The sequence below is a fragment of the Pongo abelii genome, chromosome 8 (assembly GCF_028885655.2).
Source record: "Pongo abelii isolate AG06213 chromosome 8, NHGRI_mPonAbe1-v2.0_pri, whole genome shotgun sequence".
Classification (NCBI taxonomy): domain Eukaryota; kingdom Metazoa; phylum Chordata; class Mammalia; order Primates; family Hominidae; genus Pongo; species Pongo abelii.
Genome location: NC_071993.2, coordinates 117,077,956 through 117,100,478, shown reverse-complemented (window position 1 = coordinate 117,100,478; position 22,523 = coordinate 117,077,956). Strand labels below are relative to the sequence as shown.

The 22,523-nt window shown below is 37.8% G+C and overlaps 1 protein-coding gene across 25 annotated transcripts in view; it reads right to left on the bottom strand.

Annotated features, from left to right (window-relative positions):
- Nucleotides 1–22,523, bottom strand: part of ADD3 (adducin 3) — a 134,152-nt gene that overhangs the window by 62,887 nt on the left and 48,742 nt on the right. Inside the window, exon 1 of one of the 25 annotated variants that reach the window (XM_063727029.1) lies at nucleotides 2,416–2,573. The gene's annotated coding sequence lies outside the window, so the exon portion shown is untranslated. 25 annotated transcript variants of the gene reach the window in all.

The window sequence follows — 22,523 nt, the reverse complement described above, 5'->3', positions numbered from 1 at the left end:
CACATCTGTGCTTTATTCTTACATCCTTATGAAGTTAGAAGACAGCTAAATCCAATTACTACCAAGTAAAAAGGAGGAAGCTGAAGCAAGGAGATGCTAAGAAGTCTTAGTTCAAAAAGGATGACACAATGTCACCCCTGCAAACCTTACAGAAATTAGCCATTTTCAACATTCAGCTTTGATTTCAACAGAGGCAGTTGTTCAATTTGCTTGCACCAAATGAGTGTCCACCCAAAGTGTACGCATGACCACACACCAGAGAGTATAGATAACACAAAGCACAGCCTCTCTCTCTCCACATGCCCACTTCAGTCAGTGAATAATTAAACACTCCAAAGGCATTTAAAACTCAGGTACAAAGAGAAACTCAGTGCGTGAGGGAGAAAAAAGATCAGACAGACCCCAGTTGCAAAAAAAAAAATTGCTGAACATGGACCTCAATGAACAACAATAATTCTCCTATAGTTCAACTCACCATTCACGTCACCAACTCTAGAAAGAACACAGAGGCACGGAACTGATGAGGCATGGAACAGAACTTTGGGCTGCAGCCTGCCCCAACTCTTCTGACAAATACCCAACAGCAACAGGACAAAGCATCATTATGACAGAAATAAAAGGCTCTTTAGATGCTGCCTTTTTTTTAATTCAATGAACCCACTCTTACACACAAAGTTCATGTCACGATGTCTCAAAATACAGTATTGCCAGATTATGCTATTAATGGGTCCAATAAATTCAGTACAAAACACTACTTCAAGCATTTTCAAGTTAAATAACTAGCACATTTGGGAGAATACTATTTGCCTTCATTTGAACAGTCAGTGTCATCCCCAAAATCATTAAAAATAACAATTCAGTAAACTGTTTAAGAAAGGGAAAGAAAAAAAAAAAAGCAGACAAGTGAACTAAAAGAAAAAAAACTTAGTGGAGTGATAAAGCCAGAGGGCTCCTCCCAAAGAAGAATATTGCATGTTACCAGCAGCTGGCACAAAGCTTAACCATCTATCTTATCTGTGTTTCCCCTTAAGCTGTGAGCAATCCGTATTACAATAGACAATCCATTACTTACAAAAAAATTGAAGTGCTGTACATTTCTTACGCTGGTTTTTGTGTGGCAATTCTGTTGCAATACTGCCCTAAAAATGAACTTTGTTTTAAAGAGCAAGATATCCACACTCAATGTGGTTAAAGCAAGGGTGGAGCTCACTCTGGGGGAAACAACACACCCAGGCAGACTTCAGTGAGAGCAAACTGCACATTAATATTGCCACACGTTTTTCAGAGCCTCAGAGTCACAATTAATTGATTAGTCCTCCTAAAAAAGTGGGGGAGAGTTCATGTTTGTAGATCATCTTTCCTGCCTTGAAGTAAAATGTGTTCTCATTTCTTGTTTGTGAAGAAAGTAAAGATAAAATGCAAGACAGATCACAGTTCAACCAACAGAATGTTAGATGGAAGTGGAGTACTATAAAGGAAGTCCAACCATGCCAACTTCTAAGTTTAGCAACAGCAGCTTTTACATATCTCAAGGTGTCAGAAGCATTGCTCATTCTAAAACATTACTTCAGCCAGTTTCCAGAGGTCCTGAACATGAACACAAATTACCTCTTTCTCTCCTCACCAGTGCTCTAGTTCTCCTAGCAATGCACAAACAATAAAAACATTTTATTATCAACTAGCAATAGTTCCCTTCAAAATAAGATGTCATTTATGGAGTTGCTCTGGTAGAATATTGAAATGTACATGTAAAAAAGAAAATTATTTATTATGCATACCATACATTTAAAAATTTTATACTCACCCACTTTTTCAATAATTTTGTAGGAATTTTATTTTAAAAAGTTTTCCACAGTATGTATAAATACTGTACAAATCTCTTTAACAGGATCTAAAATAATTTATCAGTTACTGAAACTATTATCAAACATCTGATAATTATGCAAAGTGATTTTAACCAATACTATTTTCTGTATACGCATATTCAGAAACACAACCAAGAGTTATTTTTAATTGAATTCCTATAATCATAAAATTAAAGTTTGAGTAAAATAAGCATATAAAAAACTATATGATTGTTTACATAGAATTTAAAATGAACAATGGAAAAGGATTTGAGAGAACACCAGGAAAATATTATTTTTAATGATGCATGTTGTCACGTTACTCTAGCCAAAAGCTACTCTCTCACATTGGAACAATAAATCAGTTTGGAGTATTGAACATTTCAATATTTTGAGAGATGGCCTAGAACATCCTCTCTCAGGACCCCAGTGAGGGGCTGTTGACTGATCTTGCCTTTATTGGATTATGAGGTCACTCTTGCCACATGATAAATTAACCATTCCAACATACTCTTCTCATAGTCTAACAGCATGATTTATTTTTTCAACCATCTATGTAATTATGAATCACCTGCTGCTATCTCTTGGCTCTTCCTCATCTCCCCCTCAAACTAACAATTCAAAGTTACCAGTTGGTTATTATAGTAGAAGAATCCTGTCTTGATACTTTTTGGATTTGCACTGGCAGAACGTGTTTTCAAGCCAAACTTCACTTTCACAGCTGCAAAGGAAATGACAAGAGAAGAAAAACACAGCCAATATATATCAGCAATTAATTCCATCCACAACTGCCCAGCTGTTTGTGCATGGAAGAATCAGTCTGTTTCCTTTTGGGGCTTTCACCACTGAAAATTGATACTGCACATTCAGAGACACAAGCTGTTTGTAACATGTCAGGAATGTGCGCAAGATCACACAGAGTTGAAGAGACAAAGTGAAATCCAGATCTAGTTTTCTTGGGACTTGCCAGTATTATTTCATAGCTTTAAAAAAAAAAAAAACCATAAAAACACCCCAATCACAGAGAGAGCAAAATACATGAAAATATATTCTCCCTTCTGAATATCACCCTTCCAATAAACGAGAAAATCTGCCAATGATATCAGATTTAGTATCAAGAATAGACACTCTGATTTATTGGCATAGACAAGGTGTGACATTCTTAGGAATCCACATGCCCTCAGTATGTTAAATCCAGCCAATACTCTGGACTACACAGCTACTTGCCCAATGTGTAGTTAGTCCCTTTAAAAAATCCTTATAAATGTGAAAGTTGTTGGGAACCAATGCTTCCACCACAGTCATGCAGAAAAGCAAGTTTTTCTTGGTTAGTCTTGATATTATTTGGCACTCACATAACACGCCTGTTTCAGGGATTCATGTAAATTTACAGATCCAATCTTCTAGGGTAACTTTCAAGCAATGAAATTTCTCCTTCCCTCCCCTCTCCTCAGTTTTGTAGATTTTAAATAAAAATACTCTACTGAGTGCCAGAAGCTTAACAACTAAAGTATCGGCTTGTGTGCAACTCATGAAGTATGCTATCCCCCTTCTCTCCCTGTCCTCCAAATTCAATTTTATTTCAAATATTTTTTTCATTTAAATTTTGTAAAATGTCATTCTGTCATATTGTATTTTCAGTACATAAAATGACTTGCGATTAGTTATTGTTATGAAAGTTAGCGAAAAGAGAAAGACAGCATTTTAAAAACAAAATAATTGAAAACATATTTTAGCTTTAAGATAAAAAAAAAAAAAAAGGAAATGAGGTAGCCCCATGACTGAATGCATTGTCCTAAGGGCCTTCCCCTTCCCCTTTTGCCCTCCAATCAACGTCAGCTGCACAAGAGTTCACGCACTCCTAATGCCTGTACATTCTCAAATACAAATACAACATAGATAGGACACTCACTCTGGGCACCACTAAGGTCTAGGGCTTGATCAATGAAGAGAAGACAAACTGTCTACTCCAAATAGGGGAGTGAATGAAACATTCCATAAGCTTCCAAATGGAGATGTTTTCAAGTGCCAGAAATCAAACCAGTACAATGAGAAACTGTCTCCAACTAAAGTGCTATGAATCCCGAAGTCACAAAGTTTGATTTGTTAAGGAACTACCAGGCATCTCAAACATGTGGTAGACTAAAAGTACAAAACCAAAAAAAAAGGGCTTTTCCTTTTCAACAAACATCATCTGGTCAAGGATATATCGGGTTGGGAGAGGAGAGAAGTTTAATCTTTGGCTGATGGTGACACCAACTTCTAGAAATGTGGTATTTAACTATTAGTGACTTAAAACAGCCACAGAGATGAGCTTTGCTTGGCAAGCTTCAGCTCTGTGGGACATTCAGTCTAGCTTGAAATGTCTATGGAAAATAACCTCTCCATCTACTACAAGACTGGCTAAGGAAAAAAAAAAGGTCTGTCTAAACTGTTTAAATCAGGTTAAATTCATGTTAGTCTGGGGTGGGAAGCTGGCTGCTTCCATGGGTTCCTCTACTCAGTTGGGAGCACCTTTGTATTCCAACAAATAGCACGGAGCTTAGAGCTTAGCCCACTGAAACCATCCGTAAGTGCTGAATGGTAATTTTAGTTATAATAAAAACAAAACAACTAAGGATGAACACTCTCCAAAAAGGAAAGCAAAATGACAGAAAAATAGGGGGCAAGGAGATGATCAGAGTAAAATGCATGAAATATTAAAAAGATTAAAAACCAACTGTGCAAACTTGTGTGTCCTCAGAGATCTAAATGCTGCTAAGCAGTTAAAGTGCCACTGGAATAATTCAGACTGCTGTGCAGTGCACTTTACATACTTATTCCATGTACTTCCACAGCAACCCTATCGGTAGTACTGTTATGATGCCTCCTTTACAGATAAGAAAACTAGGGCCGGGCGAGGTGGCTCACGCCTGTAATCCCAGCAGTTTGGGAGGCCGAGGCGGGTGGATCACGAGGTCAGGAGATCGAGACCATCCTGGCTAACACGGTGAAATCCTGTCTCTATTAAAAATACAAAAAATTAGCTGGGCGTGGTGGTGGGCACCTGTAGTCCCAGCTACTTGGGAGGCTGAGGCAGGAGAATGGCATGAACCCAGGAGGCGGAGCTTGCAGTGAGCCAACATAGTGCCACTGCACTCCAGCCTGGGCGACAGAGCTAGGCTCAGTCTCAAAAAAAATAAAAAAAAAAAGAAAACTAAAACTCAAAGAGGTTAAGCAAATAAGGTCATACAACTAGTGGCAATGGAGATAAGTCGAACAGTGATTTTTTCATCCCTGGTGATTTTCACAATAGGCCAATTTTACACACACTATGGAGGTTCTAGGTTGAAGAAAACTCAGTTGTGGGATTCTGCTGAGGGAGTAAAACTCAAGGGGAGAAAAAAAGTCCTGGACAAAAGGTAAACCAAAGCCAAGGTGTAAGAGTTGTGTGAGTTCTATGTAGGAGGAAGCTTCATGAAACAGTCTGCCATCCTATAGTTATAATTCAGAGATGTCCCTTGAACTGCAGAAGGGCTCAAGAGTAGCTCTTACTCTCTCACAGCTTTTGTTCCCCCAGTTAACTGTTCTCACAAGTGATAATACCACATAGATAACTCCTTGATAAAAATGCTGACCATGGTGTTCACGCTTCAGAAGATAATGAGAGCCTATCCAAGTTGGTGAAATCCAACTGTTGTCTGCAGGCATTTCTGACTATATTCTATAATTTCCTATTTGAGGGATGCCCTGGTTTAGCCTCTCCTGCAAAGACGGATTTGTGAAGAAAAGCCTCCTACAGGCCTCCACCCGGTAAAGCCTCAAGTCCCACAACCCTCTGGCTTACTTCCAACATAGCACTCCTTACACCAACTGTCTGTTCCCTGGGTATACCTTTCACACGTACAGTGTCCAACTTGAGGGCAGGGCCCCTCAGGACCTAGACCAGGGGTTGAAAAAGGAGTTTAAAAAATATTATACATGGTGGCCGGGCACGGTAGCTCACACCTGTAATCCCAGCACTTTGGGAGGCCGAGGCGGGTGGATCACGAGATCAGGAGATCGAGACCATCCTGGCTAACATGGTGAAACTCCATCTCTACTAAAACAAAAAACAAAAAAATTAGCTGGGCATGGTGGCAGGCGCCTGTAGTCCTAGATACTCGGGAGGCTGAGGCAGGAGAATGGCGTGAACCCAGGAGGCAGAGCTTGCAGTGAGCCGAGATCGTGCCACTGTGCTCCAGCCTGGGTGACAGAGCGAGACTCCGTCTAAAAATAAATAAATAAATAAAATTATACATGGTAAATGAATAATGTCCCTTGCCTATTTAATATGTGATAGATGGTTATTTGTTAAAACAGGTAATCCAGGATTTAAAAAGGAAGAATTATAGAAAAGGCAAAGTTGGGGATAAGTGAAATATGGTTAATGTTCAAAATAGGCTTTTTCTGGATAAAAAAATGTACACAACATAACCTACAGTGAATGATAAGTTCAGCTTATTAAAGCTGAGGTTGAAATTCAGTAAGTCATTAGGTCTAAAGATTAGGCATGATCCCCATTTAAAACAAAAATTAACCAAACTAGTGAGGTTGTATTTTATCTTCAAGGTTGCCAAACTAGAGGTAGAAAGACATAATATGGCTTTGACTCTATTGATGGCATAGTACTTCTGAAAACTATGCATTTTATTAACACCTCGTGAAGACAGACTACATGAAAAAGAAAAAAAGCACAGAATAAAAAGTGAAGAATAAATCTATTTGTGCCATTAAAAAAATCTGCAATCATGAATAATTTCTGTTTTGGGAAAAGTTCTAAAACGGAATAGAAAACAAGTAAAAACAAAATGAAATATAGCCACAATATATGAAATATTCATGACACATGCAATTTGTTTTTACTTTCTAAATCTTTGAGGTATAACTTTTATTTTTAACTGTGGCAAGAATACATGAGATCTATCCTCTTAAATGTAAGTATACATTACTGTTGATTATAGGTACAATGTTCTATAGCAAACCTAAAGAGCCTTTTTATTTTGTTGGACTGAAACCCTCTCCCCTGCAATTTGTTAAAAATGTTACTTTTGCTTTGAGCTGTTCCATCTAAGGATATGGGGCTCTGTAGGCATTTTTAAATTGCTTTTTCCAACTATGAGACATCTCTTTACTTGGAAAAATATGTTTTACATTTCAAATACTTTACCCAGTAAAAGCCATTCCCCCAATTTTTTTTTAATCTTGGGAAATTTAAGTATTTATCAATGATGTTTCTAAAAATTATCCTCCTAAAACAAATTCAAGCACTTAGCTTCAAACACTGCTGTCGGATAGGCAGGAGGCAAAGCGGGCTCCCCACCCCCCCAAAAAAAAACAACAAAAAACTAAAAACAAAACAAAAAAAACCCACATGATGTGTTTGTAGGCCTACTAACACTCTCAGCTTCTCTGAGATCTAGCTCTAGAACTTGGGCTGCCTGTATATGACAAGAGCCACATCCCAGCCTCTAAAATTAATGCTTTAAGAGTCCTCAGATGTGATAAGTAAGCATTTTCCAAGACAGGGCGAGAGATAAGTTTGGATATCCGCACCCCAGCCCCCAATCTTTATTCTTCAACCCCTGCCTAACTCTGCCTGCCTTCAAGTATCTTAATGTGTTTTTCCACTCAATGGTTGATAGATTTGCTATATACTCAGTAGCATGATAGAAGGTGTAACAAAAACAAAACTGGTCTGTAAATTTATCTCTTCTGTACATTTTAGAGGGATTTCAGTTTACAGAATCATACATACTGCTCCCAAACATAACTAAAGTGTAGAGTATCAATTTATTCTCTGCAACCTACAGCTGTACTGATCACATAACCTACTTTGATTTTAGATTTTTTAAATTTATATTTAAATTCTGAGTTGGTAAATCAATTCACCATATATTTCTTTTCTACTTTTTTCTTAAATACATTTATTCTACTAACTATGCATTCCCCTACTATTACATGCTAAAATTGAACAGGTAGCATGGTAGAAAATGTAAGAAATGAATGAGACATTGTCTCTGACCCTAAAATACTAGCAATTTAGTGGGTTGGGGCAGGGGAGAGGGAGAGACAATTGTAGCACACTCTGTTATTATGTTATAATAACTACAGATTCAGAGAAAGGAGCCTATTTGAAAGGTTACAGGGCAAGTTACCCTGGAGCTTGGTCTAAAAGGAATGAGTATATATGTATGGGGTGAAGAGGAGAAAGATTAAAAAAAGACAATATTATGTTTTAATAAACTTTTAACACATGGCTTTACTTTAAATAAAAGTATCACAGATTATAACTAATACAAAAGGGAAATCAAAATTGCCACTGGGTAACAGTTTACTGTGGTTTGTATAATTTAAGCTACAGGAAGCCTACAATCTATTAGCGAACCACACAGTTTGGTGTCATGTGCTTTTGCTTTCACTCTAATCTGACTTGCATGCTAAGAAAAGAAACTCAAAAGCCATTTATATTCTTTTTTAAACAATGCTTGTTCTTACACTGCATTAACCAATGACTTAGAAATAATTAAGACCAATTATCTTGAAAGCCAGTCAAATTGTAATCTGACACCACATCACCATGAAAAGAGGCATAAGAATGTTCTAGGTTAATACTAAAGTCAGTAAACAAATTTCATGATCAACGTGGCACTATAGTATACTACACCCTATGGGCTCAAATCCTTAAAGGCATCAAGTATAAGCAAGGTAGATTTAATCGGAGAGGGTGGGAAGGGAAAAAAAAAACCACAACTAATAAGCATTATGTTTTGTAAGGCACTTAAGTTCTAAGGTTCACTGGCCCAGAAAGCTGTTGATATATGAGAAAGGTTACTTTTGTGGATTGAAAAATGGGCTAAGGTGATTAAATATACATTTAAAGCTGAAAGGGATGATATGTTAAATTGCTAAGACTGGGTCACTCATTTGGTCAACTTACTATTGATGAGAAAATGCCACAGGGTTAATGTTTAAGATGCTTCCACATTGAAGTACAAATAAATAACAAATCTTCCAATTTTACGAAGAAGAATATGCAGATCATTTACAGCATATACAATCATGACAACCTGAGAGGAAAAATCCTTTAAAACGAAAAAATTAAGGTAGGATTATTTATGTAAATTATTTAAAGATTCCTTGCCAGGTTCTCTTAAATAGTAATTGCACCTGCATTTAACCATGTTATACTGAGATACAGACAATTTTTTTTTTTTTTTAAGACAGGGTCCCACTCTGTTGCCCAGGCTGGGTGCAGTGGCATGATCATGGCTCACTGCAGCCACAACCTCCCTGGGCTCAAATAATCCTCCCAGCTCAGCCTCCTAAGTAGCTGGGACCACAGGCTCACATGACCACGCCCAGCTAATTTTTCTATTTTTTGCAGAGACGAGGTCTCACCATGTTGCCCAGGCTGATCTCAAACTCCTGCATTCAAGCGATCCAGCTCCCTCAGCCTCCCAAAGTGCTGGGATTACAGGAATGAGCCACCATGCCCAGCCACTAGCCAATTTTTTAGGAGCATATACTTTATATAAAGCAAGGGCTGTAAGTACTTTATAGTAATGAATTCACACCTACAACATCTAAACTTTGACAAAAAAGAAAAAATCCTTTTGCCTTTCAAAACGTTCACTTCAGGAGTTTAATCCTGGAGTAGGAAATCCTCAATGAATTCTTTGGACAGTGTATATGTAACAGCTGTCCCTAGGTATCCATCAGGGATTAGTTCCAGGACCTCCCATGGCCACCGAAATCCAAGATGCTCAAGTCTCTGATATAAAATGAAGTGGTATCTGCATAAAACTTTGTACTTCCTCCTGAATACTTTAAATCATCTCTAGATTATTTATGATGCCTAATACAATGTAAATGCTATGTAAGTAGTTATTCTGTATTTTTACTCTAATATTTTCAATCTGCGGTTGGTTGAATCTGAGAATGTGAAACCCTCAGAAGTGGAGGGCCAACTGTAACTTCCTCAGAAGATTCAGAGAAAAGGAGGGGGGGCGGTGGAAAAGCTCATGACAATTGCTTCTGAACCTCTGAGAAGGAAAGTGACAGGAGCAGTACAAAAACTGGGTGGAAGGGGGAAAAGGAGGAGCTAAGAAAGCAGATGAAGAGACAATATAGGGAGCCAAGGGTGACATGAGATAAGGCGATCAAGTAACTGTGGCAGCCAAAGAGGCTGGGCCACACCCATAGAGAGCTATGTGGCTTATTTCAAGGGGGTGGAACACTGAGCAAGTGAACAATTTTGGTTTTGTTTAACTGGAAGGTTGCACAATCCTGTAAATGGGGGAAGGAAAGGGGGTGTTTTTCCAGTATAGAGAAAGTTAGGATAAATAGCTATCACTTTAAAAAATATTAAACAAAGAGAAGTAATAACTAAATCGTTCATAGGAATATGAAAAAAAACAAAGCAAATCAAAGCAAAAATAATCTGGCATTGTTGGTATTTTAGAAAAGCAATGTACACCTTATACATGAAAAACTGAGAACCTTGAGGAAAGAAATATAAACTCTATGTAAACCCAGAACATTACTAATTGACTGTCATGATGAAGCTTTTTATCTTGTGGACCATGCCATCCTTCAAACTACAAGATCCCTATAAAGTACACTGACACAAATTTTGGGGTATGTGGATCAGTGTAAGGTTCTTCCTCACTCCAACTTTAAATTTGGCAGCTTATAGAAATAATTCTCAATGACTGGATTCTTAAAACTTAATCCAAGATAAGCAATACTGTGACTTCTGTGGGATATTTCCAAGTTATTAATCTGAAACAGTTCTCAACCTCTTTAAACTCATTCCTGCTGGTCCAATATAATAAATGATATGATGCTTTAAATAAAAAGGGGAGGCGGAGGGAAGAAAGAAGGCCCAAGTTAGCACCTCTGAAGTTGTTTTAAAGTTTATAAAAACTGCAAATGAGAAGTAATAACATAATATACATTTATTATATTTTTCAATCATGTGGCTAGAAACTACAGAAATAATTTTAGAAAGGCTTTCTTCCAGATGCAAATTACTTTATTTGATTTCACGTTTAACAGTTACTGCCTTTACTACACTCTAGGAAATGAAAGTTGAAAAATATTTCAAGTTTTTTATAGATGATTTATTAATCAAATCTACTGATTTTTCTAAGCATTAATATCTTCCTACAGGAATTTTTTTAAAAGGCACTATACATTTAACAAGCATTTGCTTTCACCATAATACAAAAGTCAAGGTGTGCTTGCTAAACCAGAAACCAATCAGTGCACCTAGACCCGTGTTCTTAACACAGTCAGAACAGAGCAACCAAGTGTAGCTTTAACGTTTTGGCTTACCAGTTTGTAAACAAAAATTTGTAGCTAGAGTGCAAAAGAGGGATCTAAATATACAAACCTCTCTCAACATAATGTCATTATATAGATCACACCACTAGTAAGAAACGCTCATGGAAATACTCTTATTTTAGAATTTCCAAAAAATTCTAGACAATTATATCTCAAAGAAATATAAGCTGCTTAAGATTTACAAAAGAATTTCAGAGTCACAGTCAACAACTAGAAACCAGGTTTTCTTCAAGTCACAAATTGTGGGCTAGGCTTATCGAAGCCTGTAACAGACTTCTGTAAGATGGGGAGTTGTTACAGAGAACCCCACAAAAAAAAAACAGAATGTTGAAGGGTTCATTCTTAGTTAAAAGTTTGACCAAAAAGAAAGAAAAAAAAATCTATCCCTTAACAGAGAGAATTAAAAACCCTAATCAAGGGCCGGGCACGGTGGCTCACACCTGTAATCCCAGCACTTTGAAAGGCCAAGGAGGGTGGATCACGAGGTCAGGAGATCGAGACCATCCTGGCTAACACAGTGAAACCCCGTCTCTACTAAAAATACAAAAATTAGCCAGGCGTGGTGGCACATGCCTGTAGTCCCAGCTACTCAAGAGGCTGAGGCAGAACTGCTTGAACCTCGGAGGCGGAGGTTGCAGTGAGCCAAGATCGTGCCATTGCCCTCCAGCCTGGAGGGCGACAGAGAGAGACTCTCAAAAACAAACAAACAAACAAACACTCAAATCAAAAAGCCTTATCTGTCTTTTCCAGAACGCTGAATGGAAAAAGTCTCCCTTGCTAATCTGTAACAACAGGCCTACACTCACAAAGATTTGAGATTTGGGTTTATACACCAGCATGGTCCAGAAAACCCCAAGTCAAGAGAGAAACATGAAGTGGTCTTCATGTTTCAAGACACTTAAATTAAGATAAGTGTTCAAAATCCTTAAAGATAAAATTAGAAGCATGAGAAAGGAGGATGCTATAAAGACCAGCAGATTTTAAGGACTATTGAATAATTGAAAAAACTTAATGGAGTAACAGTACATGAGACCCAAGAGAGTAAACTAAAATACAGACTTGAAAAAACTAGCCAGAATGAAGCACAGAGAGACAAAGAAACAGAATATACAGAAGAGAGGCTAAAAGGTCAGGCGCCGTGGCTCACACCTGTAATCCCAGCACTTTGGGAGGCTGAGGCAGGTGGATCATTTAAGGTCAGGAGTTTGAGACCAGCCTGGCCAAAATGGTGAAACCTCGTCTCTACTAAAAATACAAAAATTAGCCGGGCATGGTGGCACACACCTGTAATCCTAGCTACTCAGAAGGATCACTTGAACCTGGGAGGCAGAGGGTGCAGTGAGCCAAGATCGAGCCAGTGCACTCCAGCCTGGGCAACAGAGTGAGATTCTTTCTCAAAAAAAAAAAAAAAAAAAAAAAAAAAGGGGAGAGAGGCTAAGAAAAAAGAGAGAGAGAGACAGACAGAGACAGACACACACTAAGAGACTTTAGTAGAGTCCAACATACCAAAGTTCCTGAAGAGGAAATAGATCAGAGGAGATATTCAAGGAAATCATGGCTAGAGACTTTTTGCAGAGTGGTCCAGGGACAGATTGCCTACAAAGGACTGACAATTAAACCTGCAACAGACTTCAAAAGAAGACTAAATAAAAGCAATGAGACAAAGAAGTATATTCAAATTGCTGGGAGAAGATGTCAGTCTAGGAATTGTATATCTAACAAAACTATCTTTGGAGAATAAGAGTAAAATAAAACACTGTCTCACTAAAAAGTTTTAGGAACATACTAAAGGAACTTTTAAAGGACAAATTCCAGGAAGAAAGAAATTAAAACTGGAAGGGCAGGCTGGGATGGAAGAAACAACAGTGAGTGAAGAAATTTGTAATTTTTTTTTTCTTTTCTGAAACAGGGTCTCGCTCTGTCGCCTAGGCAAGATCTCAGCTCACTGCAACCTTTGCTTCCCAGATTCAAGCAATCCTCCCACTTCAGCCTCCTGCATAGCTAGGACTACAGATGCATGCCACCACCCCTGGCTAATTTTTGTATTTCTTGTAGAGATAAGGTTTTGCCATGTTGCCCAGGCTGGGAAACATGTAGTTTTAAAAATACTATATAAAACAATAGCAATAACAAATGCAGGTGGTTAAAAACAAGGTGAACTAATACCCTGGTTAATAATAGCATATAAGATAAGAATAGAAAATAAGAGTATTTTAAGATCCTTGTATTGTTGAGAAAAAGGGAAGAGACAGCTATTAACTTTGGATTTTAAGAACGGATGTTAACATTTTAAGGGTATCTGAAAAAAGATAATCCAGAATATATCTTTTTAGACCACTGATATCAATAATAAAAAGAAAAATAACCCAATTTTTCTATTAGTAAAAGACGTGAACAGCACTTTGCAAAAGAACATCCAAAAAACCAGTAAGTACATTAAGAAGTGCCCATCATCATTAGCTATAAGGGAAATAAAAATTAAAGCCACAGTGAGATTCTACTCTCTACCTACCAGTGTGGCTAAAATGAAAACAGAAACAAAAAACTGTTAATATCAAGTACTAGCAAGGATGTGGAACATCTGGAACTCAGAGTTGGTACGTCAATTAGTACAAATACTTCGGGAAACTGGCCTTATCTGCAAAAGTTGGAGATAAGGGTTAACTATTTGCTTAGTTAACCCTTACAGTGGCCTGTAAGCCAGCCACTCCTCTCCCAGAAATACACTCAAAAGAGCTGCATGGATATGAACACCAAAAACCATACAACAAGGATGTTCATGGCAGAATTATTTTTAATAGATGCAAACTGGAAACAATCTGAATGACCATCATCTAAATGAATTATTTAATGTTCATAAAATGGAATACAGTACATACAATAAAGAGAATGAATTACTGTTACATTTAACAACACAGACAAATCCCACAGGAAAAAAAATGCTGGGCAAAAGAAGTTGGAGACAAAAGAGTAGATATTGAATGATTCCATGTATATAAAATCCTGAAACAGGCAACACTACTCTATGGTATTCAAAACTAAATTTTGAATTTAGAATATGGTATGTTCAAAACTAAATTATGTCAGGATTATGGCTACCTTGCAGAGAGGGGGGAAATGCCTGAGAACCCAGAGCAGGGTGTTGCTAGCATTCTAGTTCTTGACTTAGGTAGGTTACACATGTTCACTTTATATATATATATAATATATATATTCATATTCATCAAGCTGTACTGCTATGATTTCTGTACTTTTCTATATATATGTTAAACTTGCATTTAAAAGTTTATCCGAAAAAATTAAGTTACTTAAAAGAAAGAAAAGCCTCCCCTCCCTCTATGGCAAGAACTCATAACTTGATGCCATTTTTTCTGTTGGTTAGCTTAGCTCTCTGGAGACACGGTTAAATCCTCTTTCTCACAAAACCAAAGCATTTTCATATCCAATTTCTTATAAGAAGTAATCTAAGTTCTCCTATATGAGCTCTATATATACTCCTATACAAAATATAAGTGACCCATGTAATATCAACTACTTAGCATGGAGGCATAATAAATAAATTCAAGAAAATTTAGGTCTCAAATCAGTATACTACTTACTCCGCTTCTCCACCTCAACAATATAATGGATTTAAATACATAGTGCAGCATAAATTATCACAATGTTCAATCACCGTGGCCAACAGCAGTGTTACAGTATTAATGCATTCTGTTGTCTGAATTCAACAGCTTCTCCCATCTTCAGCTCCTGATGCCATTTTTAGTGATAAGAAACATTAATAACACATTCACAAAACACTTAAAATCTAAATTAGGCCTTCTAGTCGTTAAAAAAAATGAAGACATTGTTCAAAACTAAATTATGTAAAATGAAAACAAAAACCTGCATGTAACCACTAACCCACAACAAATAATTAAGAATTATTTTTTCCCTTAATCACAATCTTTCTGCTGGGCAGAGATAATCAGAACAGATCCTGAAATATCTGTTCAAGACTATCACATTTCAGGGTTACACAATCTTGCCCTATCCAATCTTGTCCTAAGAGAATTTTCTGAATTCTCACTGTAATAGAAATTTTATATCCATATTATGCTACTTTTGCCTAATAATGTTTTATCTCATAGTTTAAGAATCTGATAGACAGTGTGACACGGAAACATATCTGCCGGTAGAATGCTACTTTCTGATATGTTATTGAAGAGCAAAGGCTGGGAGGAAGATTCCTAGAAAAAACTAATTTTGTCTTCTTCAACTAACTTATTAAAATCGGTTCCCATTTTGAAAATTTTGGAGGTACATTTCATACTTTCAAATATATAAAGGTAGGTTTGTATTATTTTTATTTAATTTTTGAGACAGGGTCTTGCTCTGTTGCCCAGGCAGGAGTGCAGTGGTGAGATCACAGCTCGCTGCAGCCCTGACCTCCTGGGCTCAAGCAATCCTCCCACCTCAGCCACCTAAGTAGCTGGGACCACAGGTACACACCCTCACGAGCCAGCTATTTTGTGTGTGTGTGTGTGTGTGTGTGTGTGTGTGTGTGACAGAGTTTCACTCTTGCTGCTTAGGCTGCAGTGCAATGGCATGATCTCGGCTCACCGCAACCTCCGCCTTCCGGGTTCAAGCCATTCTCCTGTCTCAGCCTCCCAGGTAGCTGGGATTACAAGCATGTGCCACCACGCCCAGCTAACTATGTATTTATTTATTTTTTTTAGTAGAGACAGGGTTTCTCCATGTTCGTCAGGCTGGTCTTGAACTCTCGACCTCAGGTGATCTGCCTGCCTCGGCCTCCCAAAGTGCTGGGATTACAGGCGTGAGCCACTGCACCCGGCCTCAATTTTTTATTTTTTGTAGAGATGGGGTATCCTCCTGTTGCCCAGGCTAGCCTCGAACTCCTGGGCTCAAGTGATCCTCCTGCCCTGGAACCTCAAAGTGTTGGGATTATAGGTGTGAGCCACCGTGTCTAGCCTGGCCAATTTGCATTCTTAACAGTAAAAATCTAGTAGTCAGCAGAACTAGGTTCTAGTTCCAGTTCTAGCTCTGATTTTAACTCATACAATGATTTTGGTTAAGTTACTCAGTTTTTCTAGGCCTCACTTTGCTCAAGTGAAAATGAGAGGACTGAATTAGATGCCCTTGAAGATTTCATACAATTCTAATATCCTATAATGGGTCTAGTGTAGAATGTATCTCAGACTAGAAATTTACAAGGATGATTATGGTAACCAGATAAAGATGATACAGCAATACAAAAGAAAAGCAAATAGTTAACCCTTACTTAGCCAGTCCATTTGTTCAGTTAGGTCTTTGTGCAAATGGATATTCCTTCCTCTACAAGCACCTGGATTTCATCTATTTCAGCACTTATGTGCACTGCAGAAGTGTTTATGAAGTACAGTACCTATTTGCTTTATACCTTGCAAAAGTACTTCTTGAAGATGCTATCATTCTGCTTTCCCAAAGGAAAGCTGACTCCAGTCAATCCTGTCTCATTTAGACGTTCAACATCAATTAGCATCAAGGGTGTGACATACACAGAAACCACCACCCCACCCAAAAAAAAGACTGACAACCCTTTTCCAGGCTGCACTACACCAATAAAACTGTCATTGAGTAAGTCAATCCCATAAGCCCCTCTCTACCATATACACTGTCAGGAAGCCATCAGTATTACCTGTATCTACTTTGGCTGTCATTTATGGCTCTGCCAGATGAGCCTCACCATCTGGAACACCATGGCTTCATCTTTCTAAATTAAACAGCTCAGCTGGCTTACCTCTTTCTCATCTTTCATATTATATAGTGGTGGGTCTTTCAGAGTAATAGGCACTAATACAACGAGAGGGACAACATAGTCGTAGCACAAAGCTCAGGCTCAGTGAATGTCAAATACGGTCGAAAGGACCTTAAAGGTCATCTAGTCCAATTCTTTCTTTTCACTTGTGAGAATTCAGAGGTGCCCAATGTCACTATCTAAGGTCATACAGAATGTGCATATCCTAACTTCAGGCTAGTACTCTTTCTACTCTATAAAATTTAAAGTCGCCTCTCAGGAAAGAATGCTTAAATTGGAATCCACCTCCTACAGAACACGGTAATTGTCATTCCTCTATACCAACAACGAAACATCCACTTCAAATGAGATGAGATACTGAAAAACTTCAAGTTCTGTCTGTCCAAATGTCAAAAAATGAATTTGTGCTGATAGACACAATCTACTAGTACATTAGGCTCAGACAGAGTGCAAAATCCCAAGGAAGGAAGTAGTTTAATATTGTTCCAGTGGCAAAGATTTTTAGGATAATGAGATGAAAGAAATGTCCCGAAGTTGTCCTCAAGCTTTGAGAGAGAATAAAATGGTGGAATGCTTAGAACACACAGCAAGCATTTGATTCTTTATAAAGAAATTATGTGATTTGCAAAGAAATAAGACAACTGCTTCAATTATAGCACTAGGCTAAAATATCCAAGTGCTTTTGGGACTTTCTTGTAAAAATTTATTCAGAGGCGGGGTTTTCCTTGTCATTTAGTTTTTACAGCACACACACCCCATATTTAACCCACTATCTGCCTACAACCTAGTATTTAGCTATTATTCACATTCTCATGTAGGCATATACCCAACTTCTTACTCCATCAAACACTGGAATAAACGTTAATATATTAGGAAATTAGAAAAACGAAATGAACAGGAGGGAAAGCAAATACATTCTCACACAAAGTACAGGATACAGCTGTGATCTGTCAAGCTTACAACACTGTCTCCTTAGCTAACAGCAAAGCTACAGGACTATCTTCTCAGCTGAACAGGAAGTTGCAGTCTAAAAAATATAAATGTTCCCAAGCCTCACCTCTATTCCCTTCACTTCACATTTCTAGCACACATTCACCCTTTGACCAGGCCTGTGTAATACACCCATTCAAGTAGCCTTGACGAGGTGTCAGCAAGTCTATGGATGACAAGTACTTTGAGAGTCCACAGAATAACCTTTAATCATGATGTCCCTAAATAAAAAGCCATGTGGGACTAATGTGTTTGGTTGTACTCTTCAGAATAAACAGGTTGCAGCAAGAAAGACAAAACCAACTTTGGCCTTTAAGGAATTCATACTTGGATGAATCATCTTTATTTATTTATTTATTTATTTTGAGACAGAGTCTCGCTCTGTCACCCAGGCTGGAATGCAGTGGCACCATCTTGGCTCACTGCAACCTCCGCCTCCTGGGTTCAAGCAATCCTTCTGCCTCAGCCTCCCGAGTAGCTGGGACTACAGGCGCAAGCCACCACGCCCGGCTAATTTTTGTATTTTTGGTAGAGACAGGGTGTCTCTACATGGTGATAGTGGCCAGGCTGTTCTCGAACTCCTGACCTCGTGATCCACCTGCCTTGGCCTCCCCAAGTGCTGGGATTACAGGCGTGAGTCACCACGCCCGGACTATTTATTTATGAGACAAAAGTCTTGCTCACTTTGTCACCCAGGCTGGAGTGCAGGGGCATGCACTCAGCTCACTGCAACCTCCGCCTCCCGGGTTCAAGCAATTCTCCTGCCTCAGCCTCCCGAGTAGCTGGGATTACAGGCATGTGCCACCATGCCCAGCTAATTTTTGTATTTTTAGTTTAGACAGGATTTCACCATTTTAGCAAGGCAGGCCTCAAACTCCTGACTTCAAGTGATTCAACTGCCTCAGCCTCCCAAAGTGCTGGGATTACAGGCATGAGCCACTGCACCCGGCCTGTATGGGTGATCTTTAGTTTTCCATTTCTGAAAGTCTTTCCATGGTACCAATATATAACTAAAAAAATAGAATTTCCTTTATCTTTCATAGGATCCTATGTCAGCTAACAGACAAGGCACCTAACCCAGGCCCAAGGCAATGGAGGTGAAATGAGAGCACTTCACAAATGGATCTAATGTAATTTTTAAGTGATTTATAAATTAAATGTCACTTATAAACTATAATTTTAAAAGATGAGAGTCAAGGAAAGAAGGAAGACAGTGTCGTAGGCACTGGGAAAAATTTTGCAACCAATGATAATTTAACAGTAATATGGCAGATCCTTCCTACAGTTCCACTTTAGAATGGATTTGTGATACTGAAAAGAATCATGAGCTAGATACTTAGATGCTGATTAGAGGTGCCCAGGTACATCAGCAGATCATATTCCGAATGATAGTTCAACATACATAAAAGGCTCAATACAAAGGAAATAGTGATATCCTCAAATGGTGTGTTTAGAAAAGAGAGGAGGTGGTGAGCATTTTTTCCCCAAGAAAATGCTATAGAATTATTTTCAAATTAATACTCCTTTCAATGTCTTGATTTCCCAGCTTACCCTTTACATCAGAGGAGAGCACAGCACTGTTGCCACAGTCCTCACAAAGTACTATCACCATGAGTATGATACACAAAGAATGGAACTAACTCTCAAACAGGAAGTCACCATCTTGTCAATCAGATGGTACACATTAGAAATGAAAAGATCAGCAATATGTAGAAAGCAATAAAGAACATGTAGAATCGAGAGAAGGAATTCTGAGATCTTGCCCTTTTTCACAGGCGGCTCCACAATTTATGAACAGCTGGGAAATTTCCTGTTCACAGGAAAAGGATGACTTCTTACTTCACATTAAAGTGGAAATGACAAAAACTGACTGCATCACACAGAAAAAAGGTGTTTCCTGAAAAAAATAGAGGCAGAGTGCTGCCTTTAGTTGCAAAATAAATCGCCCTCCTCAAAAAATACACCACAAAAACCCAAAGTACAAAGGAAAAGCAAAATAACATGCATACGGCAAGCCAAAGGAAAAAAAAAAAAATCTTCAGGAGATAAGGAGAAAATAACTAAATCAAAGAAATATTTCATGGTAAGAGTTAGCTTCAGTGGGAAAATCATTTTGTCCCTGTGGGTTATTTTAAATGCAAATATGCATAAGGGAAATGATAGCATATTTCCACTTGATATTCATGCAAAGATTTTTATCTATCATTTTTGAAAATGATTATCTAGCATCAGCTTTTCTACATACATACACAAAACTATCCATACTTCATCACTACTTTATCATTAGCTCCTATAGATTATTTCAAAGAGTCAATGCTTGGTTTATTTAAATTATAGTGATTCTTAAAAAGTATATTCTTTCATTGCAACAAAAAATATTTGTTGGGTGCCTACTGTTTATCATTTTACATGCTGGGGTCTCAGTGGAGTGGAGAACAAGCTCTCTGCCTTCCTGGAGTTTTGCCTAGTTTTGTTTTATTGACTAGAGCAGTGGTTTTCAAACTTTACTGCAAATTAGAATCAGATGAAGAGCTTTAAAAAAATCCCAGTACCCAGACTTCACCGACACCATTTAAATCAAAATCTCAGCAATGAGACCTAGACATTAATAATTTTGAAGCACCGAGTGACTCCAAAGAACAATAATGTTTGAGTACCAGTAGATCTAAAGCATTAGTTCCTGGCTAGGAGCGGTAGCTTAGCCCATAATCCCAGCGCTTTGGGAGGCCCAGGCAGGAGGACTGATTGAGGCCAGAAGTTTGAAAGCATTAGTTCTCAACTTTGGGTCTTTGAAAAAACACCTCTTGGTCAGTAAAACTGTTTTCCTGCATCTTTAAGGAAGAGGAATTTTCCAGAACTACTAGGAAAAATTACTGGCAACTATTTTTGGATAAGTAACAATATAATATATTCAATGCAGAGAAGAGTTAGTTGTCACATAATACCCAATTACAGAAGTGCAGAGTGGGGTAGAGAAAGGGTTGATATGGGGAGAATTGGGGGTACAAAAAAATGTACTGGGTTACTAACCCCAGCCCATCTCTTATCCACAAAGGCATCAAAATATTTTGCAACCTAAGGAACTCTTGAGAAAATAATTGGAAACTGTTAAGAACCTAGAGTTTCCCTATATCACTGACCACAGGAATCCAAAGAACTTTCAAATAAAGACATGGGTCTAGAAAGAACCAAAACTAACCTAATTATAATCCCATCTTCCCATTAGTATAGCCACTGTCCAAATAGTCCCTGTGATAGCTAAAGACGACCAGTAAAAAGAAAGGGGTTTTCCTTTGCTCCAGGTGCATGGTAAGGGTACTTTTGAGGAAGGTGAGATAAAAAGTAACTTCAAGTTTTACTCGCTATAGAGATCTTAGAATTTAAATTTGTGCCAATTGTTTCAAATTCAATACTTTGAGGAATCTATTCAGTGTTCACTAGACAAATCTGATTTGTCCATTTCCCATTTCCTTCTATTAACTCTTAGAGCAAATTAATACTCTAAACCACAAAATTAATTTTTCACTTTCTACTCCAAGTCCTGTAATTATTTTGTAAAAAATTCCATTTATTTCCCAAGCATAAGGAAAGGTATTTTCTACTTCTAAAAATCAATGCCTACTACTGTTTGTGATAAGGAGAAAAAACCCTTACTTCGGCTGTGCTGTCATCTACAAAACAGTTTTAATTCCCAATATAAAACAGGGTTGACACTAATTCTCTTAATCTTTGCTAGTTTTCAATTGCACTTTCCTGCTTTTGTAAATATTATGTTTATGCCTAAAATTAATCATTAAAGGAATCAGTTGAATGATAGAAAACATATCATTCAATGTAAGAACAGAAAGTCTGCAAATGCAAAATGAAAGTGAGTAACTCTAGTATGCAATTTATTCATGGAACTAAAGATTATATACATTTGAGCATCATCAGAACCTATTGTGAATTATGTTAGTTTGAGGATTAAGGCTTTCCCTAAACCCAAGAGCCAAGGAAGGGTAGCAGTGATGCAGCTAGTTATCTCATTAACACTGGAATTGTGATGTGATTTCAGATGTCTTTGCTGACTTATAAAAATCTGCTCGCAATACAACAGGCTTCAGGTCACAAACTCATACATATGCTGCCAAAGGGATTATATAGTCTGCACATTTAGCTAGGCCAAAAGATTTCATAGTGGTTAGCACGGATTTATGTTTCATTCGACCATTACTGTCTTATACCATTGAGAAAATCTGTATAATGAGCTTTATGTCATTTAATAAACTATGCAAAGAAAGTCTTGATTAGAAGGAGCTGTGTAATCTTTCTATCAGCATAGTGTCTTCAAGTTTATAATGCACTTTTACATCCTTCATTTCATTTTATGCTCAAAACAACTTTTAAAAATCATAGCTCCAATACATAGACTAAGATCCGTCTTGTGGCTTAGAGAAGTTAAGGGATTTACTCAAGGACACAGAGTTACTAAGTTGCTGAGTTAGGACAGGAATCAAAGTCTCTGATGCCTGCCTCTTTGTTGTTAGACA